This window comes from Mirounga angustirostris, unplaced genomic scaffold (genome assembly GCF_029215605.1).
Source record: "Mirounga angustirostris isolate CCGP_5_RB_7025 unplaced genomic scaffold, mMirAng1.0.hap1 SCAF_12, whole genome shotgun sequence".
NCBI lineage: Eukaryota > Metazoa > Chordata > Mammalia > Carnivora > Phocidae > Mirounga > Mirounga angustirostris.
Window position 1 is genome coordinate 97232383 of NW_026991720.1, and position 25167 is coordinate 97257549.

At 38.0% G+C, this 25167-nt stretch overlaps 1 pseudogene; it reads left to right on the top strand.

Moving 5' to 3' along the window:
- LOC123835850 (acyl-coenzyme A thioesterase THEM4-like) overlaps positions 1-5046 on the top strand; it is a 40548-nt pseudogene extending 35502 nt beyond the window's left edge.
- The last annotated feature ends 20121 nt before the right edge of the window (positions 5047-25167 follow it).

Consider the following 25167-nt stretch of genomic DNA (forward strand, 5'->3'; position numbering starts at 1 on the left):
ACACCTATTGACAGATTATATAAAATTAGACTTATTTAAAAGATGTGGTTTTTTTCAGAAGGATTTTCCAGGGAAAATTCTAATAGTAGTGATTTATATCAAAAATATAAAATAAGAGCTGAAATAAATCTTTTCAAGTTAAGGGGAACTGGTTTTCTTTACAAGTTGTTCTAAATAACATGACATAAGCCCTCCAATTTGGTAAAATAGATCAGAGTTGGTTGCTTTATCCTGCACCTGTTTGGAATCTCTTTATGTGTCCAATAGTTTTGTGATTTAGTGATTCATTCATCCACTTTGTAATTCATTCACAACACATCTGCTCCAAAGATTTGTCCCTGAGTTTCAGTAAGTATTGTCACTCCAGGTGTCCCATAGATCTTCAAATACCCACTACCTACTAAGCATTGATTAAAAGCTAAAAATATAATTTTTCCTTTTTTTATTATTACTAAAAAAAAAAAACCCAAAAATCTATAGCACATGACTTCGCATAATGCTCACTTACAATTATTTTTTGGTCCACAATCTATAAAGAGTAAACAGATATGCAAATTTCTGGAAATATACACCTTCAAATCACATGAATCTCTTAAATTATTTAAAAATTATTAAAGTAATATTTTTAATTGACTTAACAAGGTGCCAAGATAGCAAAAAGTAAATCATAGATGTTATATTTACCTCAGAAAATTTGAATTTACTTGACTGTAGGGTCACCAAACCTCTTGGTTTTTTTGGAACTGAGGGTTTTGCTAGGATCTTGGAATTTCAATGCTAAAATCAGAATGGGTAGTTTCCCATTTTCTCTACTATTGTCTCCTTCTTTTACCTGTCAGGCATTGTCTTGGTGGAGCTAGTTCTCAAATCAGCGCTGACCAAAGCAGAGACTAAATCAGTCTTCAACCCACTCATCTAGTGGGACCAAATCTAATGTTGCTACTGTTGTTTATGTGCTGGAGATTAGCTCCAGACATTTGTATAATACACATCATAGTGTTCATTTCGTTCCCTGCCCTATTTATCTAATGATTGTATTATATTTTAATTTCATTCTAACCTTTACAACCAGACTTAAATTTTGGTTTAACTACTTAACAATCCAGTTCCCTGCTGGGAGTAGACCAGAGCAGTTATCACTACTTACCTTGTCTAGGCCCTAAAATCCTATATAATTCCTGCCAATAACTCTGCTAATTAAAAATCTAAACCTCCTCTCTGGACCTCTTCTCTACCAGCTGTGGGCTATGGTCTTGCTCCGGCTGCACCAATCCCAGAAGCTAGGTGACTATTTCCATTTGTCTTCACAATTAGTTTTGACTTCTTGAATTTCTTCTACCCAATTTGCCTAATTGAATATCTTTCCCTACCTCAGTGGTTCTCAAACTTTAATATGCACAAGAATCTCTTGGTGAGCTTTTAACACACAGTTTTCTGAGCTCTATCCCCAGAGATTCTGATTCAATAGGTTACAGAAGTGCCCACGAATTTGTATTTCAAAGAAGCTCACAAGAAAAACTGATACCCTTGGTTCAGGGGACACCCTTTGAGAACTGGTGTTTTGAACTAAACATTGTCTAGAGGGAAGACCTCCCTGTTTCTTCTAAACCCCATATCCAGTTCAGTTCTAATTTCTTTTTCTTCTTATCTGCTCATTTTAGTTGCTGAGTTGCCTGTACGCCAAACGACTGTCATAAAACCACTGGCCCCGAAGGCCGACATCACTGCTGACATTTTCCTTTGGCAATATCCCTTTTCTTCACATAGAGTGAAGTAAAATAGAGCCTATTTTAAATTTTAACTTTTAGTTCACTCTCTAAAGAGGGTACACATTTATCAGATTAAGTCAGCAGCTGAAATAGATTTAAATTCATTCAATGTTCCTACCAGTTTCCTCAAAGTATTTTTACTGAATTTAACAATGTGAAGTAGGACAAAATGCAGAAATTTGCCCCAAGTAGCTTCCAGCTCTGATGCACACTCTCAACAGCCTTCATGGATTGAGTTTGAATTTAATAAAATGGATATAAATAAGTCTCCTGAAGTGTTTTTATTTCTCTTCTCAATTTGAACCACCAGAGTGTAAGACAGAGAAAAAAAATAGCATAAAACTAGTATTATGGAATGGAGGCATGTATTACTAAAAATTCTCATATTATGTTATTGGTTATATTGTCAGCTCTGGGGAATTTCAGCCAGGATCTCATCAGCAGTAAAGGACAGGCAGCTATGAAGGTTGCTGAGGTAGGATTTCTTGTGTCTCTTCCTGAGGATGGGTAAATAGGGACTTTGATGACTTGGGGCTTCTTTTTCATGGTGCATATAGTGGTAAATGTATATATAGAAGAGCTGAAAATAAGGTTTAACATTAGAAAAAGAGGTGACTTATTCACTGATTCATATTTTGAATGCAAAAGAAACAAAAATTCCTAAGTAGCTCTTGAGCCAAAGAGGAAATTAAAAAATATAATCATAGCTTATTGAGAAAACAAAATTAATGAAAAGATTTTATAAAAATTTATAGGGTTTGGTCAAACTCTGAAGACTAAAATGCTGGGGTTTTTTTGGTCTTGCATTTTAAGACTATTATTTTTAGGTTCATAACAAAATTAAGAAGGTTCGGAGAGTTCCCTTATACCCTCTCCCCCATCATCCCCCCACCAGAGTGGTATATTTGTTGCAATTGATAAACCTACATTAATATGTCATTATCATCCAAAGTCCACAGTTTACATTAGGGTTCAGTCTTGTACAATCTTTGTGTTTTGACCAGTGTATAATGACACATATCCACAATTATGGTGTCGTAAAAAGTATTTTCTCTATCCTAAAAGTCCTCTGTGCTCTGCCTATTCATGTCTTTCTACCACAGTCCCTGGCAACTACTGATGTTTTTACTATCTTCACAGTTTTTTCCTTTTCTAGAAAATCATATAGTTGAAATCATACAATATATAGCCTTTTCATATTGGTTTCTTTTACTTGGTACTATGTATTTAAATTTCCTCCATGTCTTTTCATGGTTTGATAGTTCATTTCCTTATGGTGCTGAATAATATCCCATTGTCTGGATATATCACAGTTTATCTATTCACCTACTGGAGCATATCTTTATTTCCTCCAAGTTTTGGCAATTATGAATAAAGCTGCTATAAACATCCATATACAGCTAATTGTGTAGACATATGTTTTCAACATCTTTGGGTAAATACCAGGGAGTGCTATTGCTGGATAGTATGGTAAGACTATGTTTAGTTTTGTAAGAAACTACCACCCGATCTTCCAAATTGGCTGTTATTTTGCATTCACACTAGTAAAGAATGAAAGTTCTTGTTGCTCCATATCTTCACCAATATTTGGTATTATTAATGTTCCACATTTGGCCACTCTAATTTTAGTATATGTGCTGCCGGAGCGAGCACCACATTTGGCCACTCTAATAGGTATGCAACAGTATCTCATTGTTCTAATTTGCATTTTCCTGATGACATATGATATGGAGTATCTTTTCATCTGCTTATTTGCCACGTGTATATCTTCTGTGATGAGATGTCTGTTAATGACATCTCATTTTTTAATGAGATTGTTTTTTTACTGCTGAATTTTAAGAAATTTTTGCATATTTTGGATAATAGTTCTTTTTTTTTTTTAAAGATTATCTTTATTTATTTGACAGAGAGAGAGGGAGAGCACGAGTAGGCAGAGAGGCAAGCAGAGGGTGAGGGAGAAGCAGGCTTCCCGCAGGGCAGGGATCCCAATGTGGGGCTCGATCCTAGGACCCTGGGATCATGACCTGAGCCGAAGGCTCAGGAGCCCCAGGGATAATAGTTCTTAATTGGATATGTCTTTGCAAATATTTTCTTCCAGTCTGTGGCTTGTCTTTTTATTTTTCTTTTTTTTTTTAAAGATTTTATTTATTTATTTGAGAGAGAGAATGAGATAGAGAGAGCATGAGAGGGGGGAGGGTCAGAGGGAGAAGCAGGCTCCCCGCTGAGCAGGGAGCCTGATGCGGGACTCGATCCAGGGACTCCAGGATCATGACCTGAGCCGAAGGCAGTGGCTTAACCAACTGAGCCACCCAGGCGCCCCTCTTTTTATTTTTCTTGACAATGTCTATTAAAGAACAGAAAGTTTTAATTTTAATGATGTCCATTTTATCAACTATTTCTTCCATAGATTGCGCTTTTGGTGTTGTATCTAAAAAGTCATTGTCAGTTGTTACATGCCCCTTCATGAATGGATAGGAGCAAGTGAGTGGAAAGGTGGCCAGGAAGCCATCCTGGTAGAGCTTGGGCACCCTGGGGGCCATGCTGTGGAGCTGTTCCTTGTAACTGCATTTGCCTGGGAGGGGTGAGTGGGGGTTGTTCCCCCACAGGGAGGTGTTACCCCCTAGTGACGGACCATGCAGCTGTGCAGAGGTAGTTTTCTTCTGAGATCATTAATAGGAACCATTCTTTCTCATGTCCAGGTGGAGCAAGGACATGAGACTCCTCTTTAACTGGTTCATGAAGAGATGTGAAGATGGCTTCTAGAAACGTTTGCTTTCATATAAATGTAAACCAACTTGAAGTATTAAAGACTTCAAAACCTTTTTTTTTTTTTTTTTTTTTGTGACACAAAGCCTGTAAAATAACAAGTGTCGTAGGCCCAGCTCTTCCCCAGAAGCCTTAAGAAAGGCCTGGGCCTTGAATATGTGATATTCCATAATCATGTTAAAGAAAGGATAGTTTGCATATTTCAAGGAGGTCCTTACCTGCAAGGAGCACCTGGATTCCTTCATGGAGGTGCCATTGCAACCATGATTGAGGCTATTATTGGTATATCTGCAATTATAGTTGGGTGATTGTCGTGACTGACGATCTCAGCATTAATTTTAAAGGGTCAATCCCCCTTTGTTCTGTTGTCGTGATAAATAGCCAACTTGATAAAATTGAAGGAAGGAAATTGTTTGTTTTCTGTGATGCTCAAAGCATGGATGAGAAGACCCTATATTCAGAAGCAACAAGCTTATTGGTAAAGCTGGATCCCAAAGGAAGTTTAACATAAAAGAGCTTCTGGTGCATTCTACACTAATCTCCACTAGGCTCTCTCTCCTCCAGAAGAAGCTGTTGTCCCCAGTCCTCTACTTACCTGCTGTTGAGTCCCCGAGAGGATGAAGCCTGCTAACATTGGCCTTCCTGAACAAATCTTCAGAATACAACTCCAAGAGCTCTTTCCACCTTCTAAACTTTTTAACATAGAAGCACTCCCTGTGGTGGGAAAAAAAGTCATCACCAAATGAAAGGTCATCTAGAGTTTCTTCTATGTTATCTTCTAGGAGTTTTATAGTTTTATATTTTGCATTTAGCTCTGTGGTCCATTTTGAGTTAATCTTTCAGGTTATATAAAGTCTGTTTCATGTTTGTTTGTTTGTTTTACATGTTCATGTCTAGTTGATCCAGCACCATTTGTTAAAAAAAAAATCTCTGCTCCATTGTGTTGTCTTTGCTCCTTTGTCAAAGATTAGTTGACTATTTATGTGGGTCTCTTTATGGGCTCTCTATTCTGTTCCATTGATCTATTTGTCTATTGCCAACACCACACAATCTTGATTACTGTAGCTTAAAGTAAGTATTAAAATTGGGTAGTGTCAGTCCTTCAACTTTGTTCTTCTTCAATATTCTGTTGGTTATTTTTGGTCTGTTGATTTTCCACATAAGCTTTAGAATCAGTTTGTCGATTACCAGAAAATAACTTGCTTGGATTTTGATTGGAATTGCATTGAATCTATAGATCAAGTTGGGAAGAACTGACATCTTGATAATATTGAGTTTTCCCATCCATGAACATGGAATATCTCTCCATTTATTTAGTTATTTGATTTCATTCATTAGTTCTATAGTTTTCCTAATATAGATCTTGTACATATTTTGTTAGATTTATATCTAAGTATTTTATTTTGTGGGGTGCTAATGTAAAAGGTTGCATTTTATGTTTTAAATTCCATTTGTTTATTTACTGTTATATAGGAAAATGGCTGACCTTTTGTATATTATTAACCTTGTACCCTGCAACCTTGCTATTAATTCCAGGAGTTTTTTGGCTGATTCTTTCAGATTTTCTACATAGACAATCATGTCATCTACAAACAAAGACTGTTTTATTTTTTTCCTTCCAAATCAGTATATGCTTTCTTTCTTTTCTTTTTTTTTTTTTTAAAGATTTTATTTATTTATTTATTTGACAGAGAGAGACACAGCGAGAGAGGGAACACAAGCAGGGGGAGTGGGAGAGGGAGAAGCAGGCTTCCTGCCAAGCAGAGAGCCCGATGCGGGACTCGATCCCAGGACCCTGGGATCATGACCTGAGCTGAAGGCAGTCGCTTAACCAACTGAGCCACCCAGGCGCCCAGTATATGCTTTATTTCTTTTTCTTGTCTTATTATGTTAGCTGGGGCTGCTTTTGTTTCAAAAGGAGAGATGAAATAAATGAACCAAGTATTCAACTCAGTTAGTTAGAATGGATGAGATTCTGGTCAAAATGTTATACTAAATTCATGCTTTGGTGCTTTCTACATCCTCAACTCAAAACAATAATAGAAAAAATATTTTAAAAATACAAAACAGGAAATAAGTTGATGACAAAGGTTACTGGAATGTGGCTATGGCCACAGCAAAGGCAGGGTTTAGCACTGCTGGGTAAAGATTCTAGAACCAGGCTCACAACTTGAAGTTGGGTGAGGGGTGAGCCTTCTGACAGAAAAACAAATGAAGTCTTATTTTTAGAAGATTTTGGCACTGGAAGTCAGCTGGACAAAGGCCTAGTTTCATGTCCACACTGGGACCAATACGCCCACTTGCTTAATAGCATTGACCAAAACACATCGTTCAAATAATATTGTCCCCGATATGAATATGGACTAGGATTCCTAAAAGTATCTATTTCTAAGCTGGTATCTGGGAGACTAAGTGGAGGAAACACAAAAATCTCTACATAAAAATAGGTAAACAGAGAGAATAAGAAAAAGAAAATAAAAGGATCGCTTCTCGGCCTTTTGGCTAAGATCAAGTGAAGAAAATAAAAGGAAAAACAAACAAAAACTTCTCCAAACACAAGCTTGCAAAATGTATAAAATGCATAGAATCTTTTATGATAAAAGACATAGGACAATATTAAGAAATAAAATATTAAATTTATTGTAGATAAAGTTATTTGGAATAGTTGGACAAATATTTGCAATAATTATATTTAAGAGTGTAAAAAAAGATATAGAAAGAAATAGCTTCTATGAAAAATGTGAGCAATGATATATTTAAAAAGCAGAAAACCTAAAAACAGCAAGATATAAATAAAAATCAGTTAAATCTTAGAAATAAAACTTTAAAAAACTATATGGGAGGGATTTTAGACTAGACACAATTGCATAGTGAAATGGTGAACTAGAAGCTAGTGCTAAGGAATTAGTTCAGGTGTTACTGCAAGAGCTAGAACCAGAAATGTGAAGTAATATAGGGACTTGGTAACAGTTTGAGAATCTCCCATATATATTTGACGAGAGCTCCAGAATAGAAGAAATGATGAAGACACAATATTTTAAGAGATAACTTTCAGCGTTGAAATAATCAAACAAAATTATTTGAGATCTGAGATCAAAAGAACAGTCTAAGCTCTTCAAGATAGTTAAAGAAAAACAAATCCACACCTAGACTCATAACATACTGCAGAATATTCAGGATATAAAGAAAATCTAATATGCATGCTGAGGAAAATGAGCAATAATTTACAAAAGAATAAACATACTGGCAGCAAATAGTAGGCATTGGTAAATGGGGATCATATTTTCAAAGTGCTGATGTAGCTAATTTAGCCTGTATGTTGGACAAGCTCAACTGGGAGAATGACATCATTGCAAATGAAATGTAGTTGGTATGCCACTCTCCCTTTAAATATTTCCAGGGAAAGAAGTCCTTTTCCTCTCTCAAAATGGGTGGCCTCATGATCTTTCTGAGCACTCTTAAATTACTAAAATGTTTTATGGGCACTTCAAGATATGAAACACATTTTCAAACCAGTTCTTACACTGGCCAGTCTTATCCCATAGTTAAAGCTCTTAATTTCGTTCAAAATTATATCACTCTCCTCCTCCCAGCTGAGGTTGGTGGGGAAGAGGCCAAGTAGGGGGACAGGAAATTTTCAATGGACTTGTTAAGAGCCAGCTCTCTACTTTCTGGGTTGAGTAATGTTTGAAGGTGGCTCTGATTCACATGCACCTGACTGACGTGGCCTGATGTTCTCTTTCCTGTAGCTGCATTTACCCTCTGCCTTTACCCACTAAGAATCTAATGTGCCACCTTCAGCCTCTGGTACTGAAGCCCCACTCCCATGGGAAGCCTGATGGACAGGACCTCAATGGACTCACGTCAGCGTTCTCAGGGCATGGCCCACATTTGGCCCATGAGAAAAGTTCACGCTTCCTTGACCAACTCTGGGGTTGCTGGCTGATCTTAATCTGGTCACCTCTCCCTCAGCTCTCCTGTTAGCAGTTAACCTGCCATCTCTGGCTCTTCACATTTCCCAGGTGGGGTTCAGAAGCCAATCCTCAGTGTCCACTTCACAGCCCACATACTATGTTTTCCCTATCATCCAATTGGAATTTGATATTAGGATTCAGCTTCACTTTACCCCACGATTGCCCCAGGTAGGATGGCAGACAGAGTCCTCCCCCTGGGACATCTACAAGGTTGTTCAAAACTGCTGAACCATTTCCTGTGAAAATGTGTACACCTAAGTGGGTTGTCTGTCTTAGAAGTTACTTTGGACTTTGGTGCCTTGAGTTTTCCTACTGAATATCCCATTATATCAACTAAATTAGCATTCAAGATAATTTAGATATTTTCAGATATAAAAAGACCAAAAGGTTTGACAACTGCTGAAATATTGAGATGTATTTCAGCAAGAAGAAAAATGAACTTGGAGGGAAGATATGGATATAATGTGTACAGAAATTAATTAACTGTGAGAGTAAATGTAATTAACTATTACATTTATTTTTAGGTTTTGTTTTATCAAAGGTATGCAGGCACATAATTTAAGAAGTCAGGTAGTTCTATAGCAGTTGTTTCTTTTTAAACCCAACCGTTTCCAACCTCTTCATCCCCTCAGGCTCTCTCTTGTCGATCTTATCCAGCCCCATTATCTAAAGACAAACAAACAAACAAGCAAAAAACAAATATATGCCATGAAATTACAAATAGAAACTTCCAGTGTAGACCACTCTTGTGTCTAGACATGTTTGTCTAGCTGCCTGCCTGCGCATGGCACTTGGATATCTAGTAAGAATCACAGATCAATAAGGTCACAACAGAACTGACTTTCTCCTTCAAATCTGCATTATGAGACAATCAAACCCAAAATAAAAATATGCTCTTTTTAAAAATCCCACTTCAAATCCATCAACAAATCCTACTGACTCTATCAGAAATATTCGTAAATCTCACCATTTCCATCACATCCCCATGGATCTCACTCTTCCCATGCTCTAGTTTTCCTACTCTGGTCCACTCTCGCCAGTGACTTTGCTGTTCCTCTGTGGTCCCCACACTAGCCCAGCTCAGTAGTTGCTGGTCTTTCAGCCTGAACGTTCCTCCATCTGGATAGTTTCCTGGCTGCCTCCATACTCCGCTCAGGCCTCCGCTTAACTGCTACCTTATCAATTTATCTCCTTGTATCTAATTCATTTTCACTCAATACCTGTCACCATGCCATTCCCTCTCTCTTGCTCATTCTCCTTTTGTCTCTTTCTCTCTTTCTGTATGTGTGTGGGCACCCCACCCCCACACAGAGTTTGTACATTTGTTTTTATTAGTTTATAAAATGTCTTCTCTCCCTAGAATGTAAGTTCCATGAGAACTGAGACTTTGTTTTATTGTACTGCTGCGCCTAGAATAATGCTTGTCATGTAGTAGGGCTCCAATACATTCATCTTGTAGTGTTTTATTGAGGTACATGATACACCCAGTAAAGTGCACACATCTTAAATGTATAGCTTAATGAGTTTTTACATTATTCATATACACACATAGAAACACCACCAAGATGTGGCACATTTCCATCTCCCCAGAAGGTTCCCTTGTGCCCTTTCTAGTCAGTACCCCCTCCAAGAGGTAACTACAACCTGATGGCTGTCACCACCTATTAGTTTTGCCTATTCTTGAACGGCATACAAATGAATCATACATCTTATAAGTCTTTCTGTCTGGCTTCTGTTGCTCCATACTTGTCTGTGAGATTCATCCATGTTGTTGTGGTATCAATAGTTCATTCTTATTTTTATTGCTGGTAAGTGTTCTATTGTATGAACATACAATAATACATTTATTGGTTTTTCTGGTGGGTGGAAATTTGGGCTGTTTCCAGTTCTTTGCAATTGTGCATGCTCTTGTATATGTCTTCTGGTGCAAGTATGCACTCATCTCTCTTGGGTATATATCTAGTAGGGGATTGTGGTGTCACAGAGTAGCCATGTGTTTCACTTTAGTAGACACTGCCGGACAGCTTTCCAAAGTGGTTGTACCACTTTACACCCACACCAGCCATAACTACCAGTATTTTCCCTCTTGTTTTTCTATCATGGCTCTATCAGGAAAGGGAAATTGCTTGTCTGGTTGGAATCGTCACTGTAACATTCCAGGAACTACACAATTTTGTGTCCATATCAAATTCACTTTAACATGTTCAGAGTTGATAAAGCCCTCACTGTGGATGCCAAGAAAGCCACAGCATAGGTGGCCTCTGCTCCTATCTTTCATCAAAATATTCAAATGATTCCAGTAAAGGTCTATTGTCCTATGAGGATGCAATTTGCTAGATGTGGAGTGGCTTTTATCTATTGATACTTGTTGTGGGTTCAATTGTGTCCCTCAAAAAGATATATTCAAATCCTAACTCCTGTACTTGTAAAAGTGATTTAATTTAGAAATAGAGTCTTTGTAGATGTAATCAAGTCACAATTAATTATAACTAATAATTATTAATTGCCCTAATCCATTGATTGGTTCTCTTATAAGAAGGGGAGTTTAAGACACAGACACACAGTTAGAATGCCATGCATGATGGTTAATTTTAGGTCTCAACTTGACTGGGTCCAGATTTTTGACCAAATATTATTCTGGGTGTTTTTTTGTGAGGGTATTTTAGGTTGAGGTAAGCATTTGAATCAGTAGACTTAGTAAAGCAGACTGCCCCTCCTAATGTGGGTGGGCCTCACCTAATCAGCTGAAAGCCTGAATAAGACAAAAAAGCTGACCCTTCATGCAGTAAGGGAGAATTATTTCCTGCTTGACTGCCTTGAACTGGGACATCAGCCTTTTCCCTGATTTTGGACTCAAACTGAAACTTAAGCTCTTCTGGGTCTGAAGCCTCCCAACCTTCAGACTAGACCTACTCTATTGGCTCTCCTGGTTCTCAGGTTTTCTTTTTTTGTTTGTTTGTTTGTTTTATTTATTCATGAGAGTCAGAGAGAGAGATAGAGAGAGGCAGCAGCAGAGGGAGAAGCAGGATCCCTGCCTAGCAGGGAGCCCGGTGCGGGACCCCCGAAGGCAGACGCTTAACCATCTGAGCCACCCAGGTGCCCAGGTGTCCCGGTTCTCAGGTTTTCACTTGGACTGGGACTACACCACTGGCTCTCCTGGGTCTCCACCTTACTGACTCCCCCTGCAGATCTTGGGATGTGCCTGCCTCAATAATGGCATAACTGCATAATCAGGTCTGTTTCTCTGGAGGACCCTGATGAATACACCATGTGAAGATGGAGCCAGAGATCAGATGATGCATCTACAAGCAAAGGAATGCCAAGAATCAAGAATCGCTGGCAACTACCAGAAACTAGGCAAGAAGTATGGAACAAATTCTTTCTCAGGGTTTCAGAACCTCCAGAAAGAACCAATCTTGCCCACACCTGGATTTCAGAATCCCAGCCCCCAGAACTGTGAGAGAATACATTTCTGGGTTTTAAGCCCCCAGTGTGTGATCATTTGTTACACAGCCCTAGGAAACTAATACAATACCTTTACTCAGTGAACTGCTGTTGATAGATATTGGTTATCAGAGCCCACAAGTAGAGAAAAAAAGGAAGTTCAGGGTTTTTGCCCCTTGCACTATGTGAATTTTCTATCCAGCGGTTATCTGACCATAAAAACATCTCGGTAGAGATGTCCTATCACATAAGCCATATAAGCAGGTATTGTAGAAGCCCCTGCTGTGAGAAACCTTCTAGCCCAAGAATTCATCTTGCCTCATGATTGCTGCTGACAGAGAGAATCCAGCAGACAGATGACAACACTTACCTGAAACAGTGTCTGGATAAAACCAGTCCCACTCAGTAGATGCCCATGGAGTTGTGCAATGTGGTAATGGTGGTGGTTGCAATGGGGCGTCTTCTAGTAAAACAACTAGTTATATTCCAAGTGGAGAATCCACACTCAAGCTCTGTGACTCTGTTCAATACACACCGGTAGCTCATTCCAACCCTGTATGTGGACCCCAGGGATGTGGGTAGCCTTGCCAGCAGCATGGCCCTGCAGCATTCACACTGCACAAATCAGGTCCAGAAACCCTAAATAGATTTGGATGCCACTCTTGAATTTGGAGGCATACTGGAAAGATGGTTATCCAGTAATAACAGTAGAACATGGATCAATAAGGAAAAAGCAGGCACCAGGCAGAAAGAAAGAAAAAGCAACATGGACGTTAGTTTCGTTGTAGGGCCCTGATGATCTTGCACGTTTCCATATAGGTCAAGTAAGGGAGGCTTCACCGCAACCTGACCCAAGTCTTTGCAAACATGCCTTATTGCACAGGCACACAGGGAGATAAGCAGCCTTGTAGGCACGTGTCAAGGCAGTTGCCCATCCTCATCCCTATCTTACAGGAAGCTGCTGTGAGGCTCTCTCATCTGCACCTCTAGTGTCAGTAAAACATGCGACACCACACCTGTAAAACCACGCGGCTGCGCAACCCACTGCCCGTGTTGTTTGTCACCTGGACCCTCTGGTTCAGTGTCATCCTGTGGAACGAAGGACATGGGGAAATGTCACCATGCCATCTGGCTTTTAATGTAAGTGATAAACCATGTGGATCCACAGAGGCAGCCTGAATCTATGGGAGTATGGCAGCAGACCTACCAGATATGAAACTTGCAGCTCCCGATTTGTCCCTTGGAGACTGTCTGGGGACTTCCTCACTGCTTGGCAGTAACATGCATCAGTGCAAGAAACGTGATCTTCGGAAGCAGAGATAAGGTTCCGAAAACCGTATTGGAAGACTTATTAAATTGCTCTGAGCCTTGACTCTCTCTTTTGCCAAATGGGGACTGTAACACTTATCTTTCAGGTTGGCTGTGAGAATAGCATGATACTAAATTCACTGGGCTTAGAATAAATTCATAAAATGAAAGTCCCATAGTGGAAGTATGGAGTCAAATAATGTGAGATTATTTTGTGCTACAAAATTTTCCTAAAAGGCTGTAAAATTTGAGTCAAGATTATTTCATGGTAATCACATCCATTGGGTGCTTGTATCATTTTTATACAATACTTTTTGCTATTAAGTGAAAGACACTTAACTATTGCTCTAATTTGTATTTTGGTTATTTAAGAGCATATTTTCTCACATTTTGTTTACTATTTGTAAGCCTGTATACAGTTTTGTGTGTGACATATTTTAATATTTTCCAAAATATCTAATGGGATGTTAATATAGAGGTCAATTAAAATGCAAAATTAAATTGATAAATGCTTTTTCCCAATTGCAAATTTTTTAAAAAAAATGTTTTTCTTTTTGTTCCTTCTTATTTTTTTCCTTCTGCAGATTGTAAATATTTTATATTCCAATATGTTTCTTTATCCCTCTGTGATTTCCTCTACTGCTTCAAAGCTGAGATTGCTCTCATGATACAGATCTGATAAATATTTTATTATATTACTTTGGATTTCCTTTTTTAGATTTTTACAGTTTTATTTTTTGTTTGATTTGGAAGTTAATTTGTTTGGATTTACCTTAAATATTCTTACACAACTGTTAGGCACTAAAAATACTATCTTATTAAATGCCATTTTAATGTGTATTTGTTCTTGACATTCTATTGATCTATTAATATACAATTACACTATTTATGACCTTTCTACTTGTTTTCCTTTATTGCTATTATCTGAGATCAAACATTTTCTCATTGTTTACTGTATTTATTTGATGTATGTTTTTATTGCCAAATAACCACTTTAAAAATTAAGTGCATTGCTTTTTATCCCAATTATCAAAAAAATAGCTCCCAATTTATAAGATTCTCTAAAAAATACAGAGTAGCAAAAATAAGAAAAACTCACTCATAAGAAAAGAAACACTCACTCATAATTGAAAACAATCCTTTGTTAACATCTGTTATATTTTATTTCAACTATTATTATATGTCATTTTTAGTTTATGAAGTTCTATCATTTATAAAATTGGGGTAATATTTGTACCTACTCAGAGTTGTGAGGATTAACTGAAATTAAATGTTTGAACATTGAGCATACTATTCAACATACACTATTTAATGAGTATTAATTATTAGTTTTTACCTACATGGTTCTACGATTTTACACTATGTTTCATTTCACATAATACTGTATACTTTCCCCATTCAGATATAAAGATTTTCAGTGAAAAATTTTAAACACAATTTAACTGGGTGTATAATAGATAATAATACATATGTACATCGTTTGTGAATATGTGTGTATATGTTTGTATGTATGTGATTAAACCTACCATTTTCCTGTTATATATTTGGTTCTTCTCTAGTAGTTTACATTGTGAGAAATTTATCTGTTTTGGAATTCTCGCTTAGGATAGAAATCTAGAACTGAAGTTTTTCCATCGGTGATAAGGAATGATGAGTAAATGCGGGTGTATGTGTATGTGTATGTACATATGCATGCACACACACAAATATAATGTGTGTACGTACTTCCAAAAGGCCTCATTCCAGTTTAGAATCCACACGTTTTTGTTACTGTTTCATGTCAGTTTGTCCATATGCTGCCTTAGTCTTTATTTACTAATTTTATATTATTTCTCTTTTTCACTACTATCTGAGATTGTGTATCTTCCCATGTCCTTGTTTACTACTATATCACATTCTTACAAAAAATGAATCACTAGTTTATGTCTTTTGCCTATTTATGTAATTTCTTCATCATCTTATGGTCTCTAAATATAGCAAGTTCTTCTTTCTCCAAGGATCAGAAAATGTTCTATACAATTTCCTTTTATAATTTTTCAATGTTATATTTTCTTCATTATGAGAGTACTATTGGAGAAATTTGGTAATCATTGATATGTGAAAAGATACAAAAATGAAAATAACCACACGTCCCAGTAATAATAATTAACAGGTTGATGTTATTTTTTATTCTATTTATTTTTTCTTTGATATTTGAGATTTTTATATATTATCTTTGTGCATTTTAAATATTTTACTGTAAATTATGTAATTTCATAAAAATTACCTCATTATTAATTACAGAGTATTTGACCACATAGATGTATTATGATTACTTTAACCCTTACCTAAATTTAAGTATTGAATTTCCCATAACTTTTATTTTTGTGAGTAATGATATGAACATCTTCTTACATAGATACTATTCACCTTTCCAATAATTTCCATTGTGAAATTTACTTATTTATTTATTTGTAGAGAGGGAGAGCACGTGCAAGTGGGGAGGCGGGAGGGAGAGGGAGAGAGAGAATCTCAAGCAGATTCCACACCCAGCATACTGCCCACATGGGCCTTAATCTCAGGACCCTGAGATCATGACCTAAGCTAAAATCAAGAGTGGGATGCTTAACTGACTGAACCACCTAGATGTCCCAATTGTGAAATGTATTTAAATGTATAACTAGTTGGTAAAAATTTTGAGTATTTTTAAGGCTCTTGAAATATAAGGCAAGTCACTTTTAAAGACTTTGCATCAGCATTTATTTATTGTGTTTCATTTTGGGGCCACTTTCAATCTGGAATGTCATAATGTTTTAATTCTGGACAAGGAGGTTCCAATTTATTTATTTAAAATTATACATAATCCTGGACACAGAGAAATGAGGGAACAGAAAGTTCTTGTAATAGAGCTCAATGAATTATATTATGCCTAACATGTTAGTACATTTTAACAACTGGGGTTATGAATAAAAAAGGCATGTATTAATATGTACAGAAGTTTTTATAGATTTTATTTTATTTTTATTTTTTTTTAAAGATTTTACCTATTTATTCATAAGAGACAGAGAGAGAGAGAGAGAGAGAGAGAGAGAGAGGCAGAGGGAGAAGCAGGCTCCCTGCTGAGCAGGGAGCCTGATGCGGGACTCGATCCCGGGAGTCTGGGATCATTACCTGAGCCGAAGGCAAACGCTTAACCATCTGAGCCACCCAGGCGCCCTAGATTTTATTGATATAAGGGATTGCAGCATTAGTTTATAAATAATAATAAAATATACAATATTCTTCATTGAAATTCCAAGTAGTCAGTTGATTTCTCAGAGAAGGCTTTCGCTGATATTTTGCCAAACTTTTCTATCTGTAGCCAATCTACTCTTGCAACTGAGGAGTGAGCATAGTTCTGACAGAATGTTGGTTGATGTTTTCATTGTGGTAACAAGTGAGGCAGAAGTGAAACAATGTAGATGTTTGTTCTCATATGTCAGGGAGCTTCTTTGCTGAATTGAATAATAGTTTTCAAACACTGGAAGAGTATTTCTGAAGACTTTTGTGCTATTCACATGATGGCAGCTACAAATGTGGCACAATGTTAAATTTAGTCTTGATTATTAACATTTTGTTCCCCAATTTATGAAGTTTAGACAATAAAAGCACAATAACCAAGCTCTGAATTGAGGCATTTGTTCATTTCCACGCTGCAAATACTCCCACCATGGCGAATTCAGACTACAACCGGATGTCAGTAGTGAGAAATTGGGAAGAAATGCACATTTCACACCATTCTATCATATTTCTATCATAAACACAATAGCCATAAGTAATCTCAAAAATATACTGATAGTAAAATGTAGTAAAATAGTTAGGAAGTCATGAGTTTTGAGTATTTATTACGTTTTAAGCATAATTTACTTAATTGTATGTTTATGGAATTCAATTTCTAATAATGGTTGTGTTGATTAACTGGCATGCAAGATTCCTAAACATGTAAAATCATGTAAAATGTGAAAGTAAACTTGAAAATGAGTGGTTAAGAGGTGGGTCTAGTAAGCCGCTGCTTAAAACCAAATACAATAAAAAATTTATCTGCACATAGTTCAAGTAAAACTGTTAATGTCTTATCATAAAAAATAGCAGTACTCCATGCCATCTCTTCCCACCTTGAAAGACCTGCTCCCGGGGGGTGATCCGCTTCAACTCTTCTTGCCAATTCCATTGGTATATCTCCACATTAAAAAACAAAAACAAAAAAACTTATTTTTTTTCTTGATTCATTCCCATTAGACATAATACATCAGCTTCTTGCATTTCTCTCCTACAATCCACATCACCCAACACAGTTATGTTGCAGGATTGCAGGGTTCTTGTCACACGGAGTCGAAGAAGAAACCTCGCAGACAAAAAAGGATGAAGTGATGTGAAGGTTTATTAAGTGAAGGTGAGAGCAGAAAGGAAAGACAAAAGCTGTCTAGTGTGAGGAGGGACTTGAATGGGTTGCCATGGAGGGCTTTTAGTGGCCACTATTTTGTTGAGAACTGATTGGGAAGCTTGTGGCCTTGAGACTGTGTGCCATCTTGGTTTGTTCCCATGGTTTGTTCTGTCTCAGCATCTCCACCTGCCAGGAATAGTTTTGGAGCCTAGTCAGGGAAGTCAGGGGCCTCCTATCTTTCCTGCCTATACCTTCACCCCTTCCCTATTCGTGGGACAGGACCTGTGGGCAGAAAGAGCAATACTGGGATTGTGAGGAGTAACTGATCGTATACTTTTTAAAATACATATATATTTTTAAAGATTTTATTATGTATTTATTTGCCAGAGAGAGAGAAGGAGAGAGCCAGAGCATAAGCAGGGGGAGTGGCAGGCAGAGGGAGAAGCAGGCTCCCTGCTGAGCAGGGAGCCCGGTGGAGGACTTGATCCTGGGACCCTGGGACCATGACCTGAGCTGAAGGCAGACGCTTAACAACTGAGCTGCCCAGGCGTCCTTTATATATATATATATATATATATATATATATATATATTTCAAGATTTTATTGTTTATTTATTTGCCAGAGAGAAAGAGAGATTGCATACTTTTTAATTAGTGGAGGTAGGGATAGCGCAAGTCTCCAAGGAATCTGGAAGGAAGGCTTTCAGGACCTTGAAGGGCCAACTGCTGCCAAAATAAGGCTACTTTTAAACATTAAGATACTAAGGTGGCCATGAGTTCCTTGAGGAAGGTCATGCTCTGCATGTTTCAGATATCTAGAGCGGGCTGCAAGCTATATGGAGATTTTAATTTAAGCTACATTTCTTTGGCCTTTGTACCCCACATTAGTTACATTATAATTTACAGATAAATCAATATCAGTATTTATAATAGTATAAAACTGTACTTTTGAGCCACATGGCTAATATTTCTCCTTTCTTATAAAATTCTTAATATGTTCCTGGAATTAATACTCCTTACCTCTGATTGATTGATTGATTTCTCTATTTATTTCTACATAATTTTCTCCCGCATATTCCAATATCTTTACTTCCATCAAAAGAGCAGTATTTTCTAAGCACATAATGACATCAGTTCTATTTTATTTTATTTTTCTTGTAGACTTCTGTATTCTTTTTCCATGTCTGTGTACTAATTCATCACAAACTTTGTGCCTTAAAATAACCACATTCATTAAATTCTCATAGTTTCTGTGGGTCAGGAGTTCAGTTGTGGCTTAGTCAGGTCCTCCATTTAGGGTCTCCCGGGCTGCAATTGAGGTTTTGGTTAGGCTGGGTTCTTTTCTGGAGCTTGGGTTCCTCTTCTAAATTCATATGGTTTTTGGCATAATTCAGTTATGTGGATGTATATTTTCCTGTCATATGGTCTCTTTGATAGGTCCATTAGTGCTTTTTAAAAATAATTTCATTTGATATTTAGCAAAACTTGTATTATTATCACAGAAGTTTCCTTTATTGTACTCCCAGTTCCTTTTTTGTAATTAACATTTTACTATCTCATCTATCAGTTTTTAGAAGTATCCTTGACTCCTACTTATTACCTAGATAACAATTAATTATCTTATTCTACTTTTCCCTTTCTCGTCCCATTTTTTAGCTGCTTTCTTTTTACTGTTCGAACTTATAACATTAACACAATATTTTTCTACCCAGAACACTTAACTTCCCTTCCTATTTCTTCTTTCCCTTATGCCTCCAAAAGCACCAGCCTCTTTTCTATGAAGCAGATTCTTTCACAGAAGCTCTGCTTCCTTATGGCCACCATTTTGGTCTCACTTTCAGCCTTGCTCTGCAGTTAGCACTGTGACTTAGCAAGTCCTGAGTGATGTTAAGTATTTTGACCTTTACTGTCAAACTTTCTCTCTCTCTCTTTTTTTAAGATTTTATTTATTTGACAGAGACACAGCGAGAGAGGGAACACAAGCAGGGGGAGTGGGAGAGGGAGAAGCAGGCTTCCCGCGGAGCAGGAAGCCTGATGCGGGGCTCCATCCCAGGACCCTGAGATCATGACCTGAGCTGAAGGCAGACGCTCAATGACTGAGCCACCCAGGCGCCCCCAAACTTTCTCTTTATGGAGTGATTTATTCTGCTTTTCTACACCCCCTATGCTTCTCTACACTTCCACAAAGTGTCTTAAGTCACCCCTTCCCTGGTCTTCACACTCAAAGGCTTGGTGATGGTAGAAGCTTTGTTGGAATTTGGAATTGGGTTTAACGTTTATGGTAATCTCTGTTGTGTAGTAAGACTGAAGGTGTAGTTCCTGTGTGCTTTTAATTGCTCATGTGTGGAAAAATTTGAAATCAGGCAGCTGACATTTTCTTACAGATTTGAAAGTTGAGTAAATATGGTATTCTTTGTTAAATAATATCTGCTTCACTGATTTCTTTGTTCTCACACTCTTGAAAGCCTGGTATGGGAAACTGGACTTTCAAGATTAGTCCCTGATTTCCATTTCTTTGCTAATTTTAGTCTCTGTCATTGCTTTGTTCTGCTTTTTGGTAATTTCTTAGACTTCAACTCTTTGTCCAAGTCATTTCAGGCTGTAATAACAAAAATACAATAGACTGGGTGGCTTAACAAGGAACATTTATTTTTTACTGTTCTAGGGGCTGGAAGTCCAAAATCAGGATGCTGGTAGATACCATGTCTGGTGACAGCTCCCGTCCTGGTTTGCAGGTGGCCATCTTCTTGCCGTGTTCTCATATCGCAGAGAGAGAGTGGGAGAGGGCTCTGGTCTCTCTCTTCTTCTAAGGGAACTAATCCCATCATGGAGACCCTATCCTCAACACCTTATCTAAATCTAATTACCCCCCAAAGACTCCACCTCCTAGAACCATCATATTGGGGTTTAGGGCTACAAAATATAGTTTGGGGGGCCACCAGCATTTAGTTCATAGCACCCTTTTATTAATTTTTTTGTTTAATCTACCATGTTTTCAATTTTAAATAACGTTGTCTTATTTTTTTTCTTATCATAGCATTGGGTTCTTTTTCATGTTTATAGTATATTTTTGTATCTCTCCAAAGGTAATTATAACTTTTTGGAAATTTTCCCTCGATCCCTGAGTGTCTGTTTTTCTGCTTTCCTGTTTTGGTCTCTAGCCATCGAATCCTAGTCCAAACCTCAATCATTCTTGCCCGGATAATGGCAGTAGACTCTGAATCAATCAGGGTCCAGCTAGGACAACCACAACCTCTCTAGGTACTTCACATAGAGGGACTTTTACAGGAAATTGCTTACATAGTGATGGGAGAACTGAAAAGGTGAATGGGACTGTAGGGAAATGACCCTAAGGCTGGGGGTACTAGTGGGTGAGATGATGCTTCCAGACTCTGAAAACCAGCTGTTGTACAGGAAACCTAGAATCATGTGGGGTCTGTACAGTGAGTTCTGGCACCACAAAGTTGCTGCCTGAAACCGAGAAAGAGGGGAAAAAGATCTAACTTCTCCCTCCGCCTGTTCCCCACCTTTTCCAACCATCTTCTGGCTAACTCTGCCAGGAGGCAGCAAAACTAACTCTGCTGGAATTGTGAGGAGCTACAAATCTCAGGCCTCCTTGCTGTTCCTCATGGGATGGCGAGCAGAACAAAGAGGGTCTCTTCCCCACACACTGGCAAGAAGGAACCTTCGAAAATGCAAGTCTGATCCTTTTTGTTCTCAGCTTGAAACTTCCTAGTGGCTTTCCAGCTATTCCGAGGAAGGCCAAAGGGCTTATCATTACTTTTAAAAAAGGTCATGTGACTGGGGTTCCAGCTTTTTGGACTCTCCCTCGCACTTACATTCCTCTTGCCTTGCTGCTTCTTGAACATTCTCACATAAAACAGTAAATTTCCACCCCAATACTGTTATGTCCTTACCCTGCTTTGGTTCTCCCTATACCCTCCCAACAACTGCCATATTATCTATTTGTTGGGTCTTTTTAAAATTCATTAATTAATTTCTTTGTTTATTTTTGGTCATTTCTTTACAAGAATATAAGTTGCAACAAGAGAGGGACTTTATTTATTGCTTTATCCATAGCACCTAAAGTATTGTAGGCAACTATTTAATGCTTATTGGATGAATGAGTTAGTTATGCAATTATTTATTGAACACCTGCAATTGAAAAAATAAACCACTCTCAAGAGATTAGGTTGTGGGAGGACATTTTTGGGGGGGTGCCTTCACTTTTCAGTGCTGGAGGCATTTTCCCTGGGGCTGCTAATATCTTCAGAGAAGCCTCTATCTTGTGACTGGAGTGGAGAGGGGTAGAGATGGGGGTGTCCAACATGAGGACAGACTGCTGGCTGGCTGAGGTTTCTGTAGTCTCCTTTATAACCTTCCACTAATTTATTTTCTTTCCATAGGTTTGAAGTGTTTTCAGGTAACAAACTTTTAATTCCTGCCTCGTTGCCTAGGGAGGGGGAAGAGTCTGTGGTTCGAATTGCTCTACACTTTTCTGTCAGTTCTTCTTTCTCAGTTCCCTTTCTCATCATCACTGTTGTGTTCCTGGTGCTCACAGGTGCGCAGCCCATGGGATTTCTGTGGGAGAAGGGTGGCTGTGTTCACTTCCCCAGTCCCCTCTGCAGGTGCTTGGCTATAGACCATTGATTGCTGTGGTTGCCAATATACCTCTATCCACTTTGGGTATTCAAAATGTTAGTTGAAACCTCTTGCCTACTGTTCTTTTCTCTTGTAATTTTTGTCCCCATGGGTTAAGGTCTTGTAGAAATATTTATTGTCATTTTAGCAGATTTTTGGAAAAGAGAAAAAAAGAAACAGATATGGTCTACCACTTTAACCAAAATTCTTCTGATTCTCTTTTATTATAAAGACCCAGGGCTTATATGAGTAAAAATAAACAGTTTCACAATTAATTTTATTTAATTTTACCTTTTGACTGCTTGGCACATTTTTGTAACTTTCAAATCCTCACTAAAATGTGAAAAACAAAACAAAAGAAACAAACAAGCACAGAAGGAAACTAAGAATTTGTGTGACTGGATAGGAATTCTTCCTTTATTGCTGTCTAGGATGGGAGTTTCCACAGATTTCCTCAAACCTAGGTCCTTAAAAGGAAGCACAGGGAGAAGGCTTATACCGGGGGCACACATACATTGAGCAGGAAACCTGTTCCTTATATTCTTCTCCCACATTCATGAAAGCAGGGGTAAAATAGGTGTCCTGATTCTGTTTTTACAAAACCTGTGTAATTTATTGAAATGGAAACCTAGAGGCTTATCTCTCTCTGGTATTGCTCCCAAAGGATTCAGTTCCAGAAAGCAGTCAGCAAAAATGATCGTTCCCCCAAAACAGATCTGCAGAAAGAATAAATACTCTCAGAATGCAGAAATGAGAGAGAAAAAAGAAACCAATCAACCAAACAAACAATATAGTTTGCTCAAAAGCTGCCTCAACCATTTTGTGAGCTGATTAGAAAAATATTACTTTGAATTTTGTATCTTATATGTGTTGCATAAATTAGTAGAAGGGAGAGTAATCCATTTTATGACTGGCATGGTTCCAAAGTTTTCTCCAAAACACAGAAGAAAATAAGTTCTAAAACAAGCAAGCAAAGTCACCAACTACTCTAAGAAAATTACTGTTGGCATTTTTCTATTTGCTTTTTTTTTCTTTTGCTCTTGCTTTTCCATATTATGCTTCACCACAGAACTCTTTCAGCGTATAAGGACAAACACACGTGAGCATGCATACACACACATGCACACACACACCGAGTCATGACCGCATAACTTAGCTGCCCGAGATCACTTAGAACAGTGCTTTCCCCAAACAATGAGCTTGGGTTAGAAGGAGAGGTGTTAGAAGCAGCGTTGATCGAGTTTTAGCATCAGCCATGTGCTGTGCCTGGATGCCCTAGTGTTCAGTACAATTTATGAGTCCATTATCCTGCATCTCACGTGGTGATTATCTTGTTGAGAGAGCGAGTGGGCTGCCTACACGGTATTTCCACCCACTGGGAATTTTCCCATAATGTTGAACTTCAAAACAGAAGGAAGAGATTTTATTCTGTTTCTCACAAAACTCTCTTGGTCCCTTTACAAATTTGCCCATCCTTCTCTCATAACTTTTGAATTATTATGACTGAGTTCCCCCCAAAATCTTTTTGAGTTATTTATTTCTTAGCTTGTGCCAAGCCAGACACAAAATTTATGGTGTGGGCTTTTTCCAAAATAAGAATGTGAAAATTACATTTAAATAATACAAATGGAAATGCAATTGACTCTTCTTAGTGCAATTTAATGTCTCATGCACAACCAGTACAGGTGGATTTTGACTTTTCTCATGCACCGAGGTTACAATTTATTGGACCTGTGTTTTACACACATACACACACACACAAACATTTAGCTTACAAAAATTCAATCATACTATTTTTCATGTTTTGCAAACCAATCCAATGGAAAATTAGCAATGTACGTGATTTATTTTTCTTTTTTTAAAGGTTTTAATTATTTATTTGAGAGAGAGAGAGCGAGCATGAGTGGGGGAGAGGCAGAGGGAGAAGCAGACTCCCTGCTGAGCAGGGAGCCTGATGCAGGACCCTGGGATCATGACCTGGGCCGAAGGCAGATGCTCAACCAACTGAGCCACCCAGACACCCTCATGGTATATTTTTCTAATAAAAAGCTTGATCTATAACATGATTTTTAATGTCATAGTATTATATTTTATGAATATATCATAATTTATTTGGGTCATTTTGTACTACTGGAAACAGATTTTACTTTGTGCAATGATCAATAGTATCCTCAGACATATTTTAAAATATCCAAGTATTCTCTTTAAAAAATTGCTACAAATGAATTACACAGAAGATTCCAGGGAGATGGAGAAGTAGGAAGCACCAGGAATCCGTCTTCCCACCTAGGCAACTATTACGCTGGCAGAACCTTCTCATAAGCCATTTTGGAATTCCGGAGTATATTGAAGGCTTGCAACTTCCAGGGGGAGACTTAGACCATAAAGTACAGTTAATTTTAGTCCATTTCAGTTCTTAGCACAAAGGCCATTCCCACTCCCAGTCACATGGCAGGGAGCCGTGCACATGTTCCTGGAGCAGCTCACACACAGCTTGCAGGAGACAAGGTGTGCAAAAAGGACCCTGTACTCCAGATATTAGGGATGCGTGCTCTCATTACTGATTCCTGTTTCTGATCACATAGGTGCAGACAGAGTGAGCAGTTATTGTTGCTGCTGCCGACCTTGTAAGTCCCTCTCTCCCTCACCAAAGTGACTTAGAGGACGTTTAAAGGGCCAGCACCTTATCCTTTCCCCCATTTTTTTTCTTCTTTCCCTTTGGGAGCCACACATTAAAGACTAGAACATTCGAAAGCAATTGCATATATGAGGAAAATTAGAAAGTGACTGCACATGCCCAGAGAAAGACTCAGTAAAAACCTGAGGCATTCAGTTTGTATCTCAGACTGATCCGCAGCCCAGA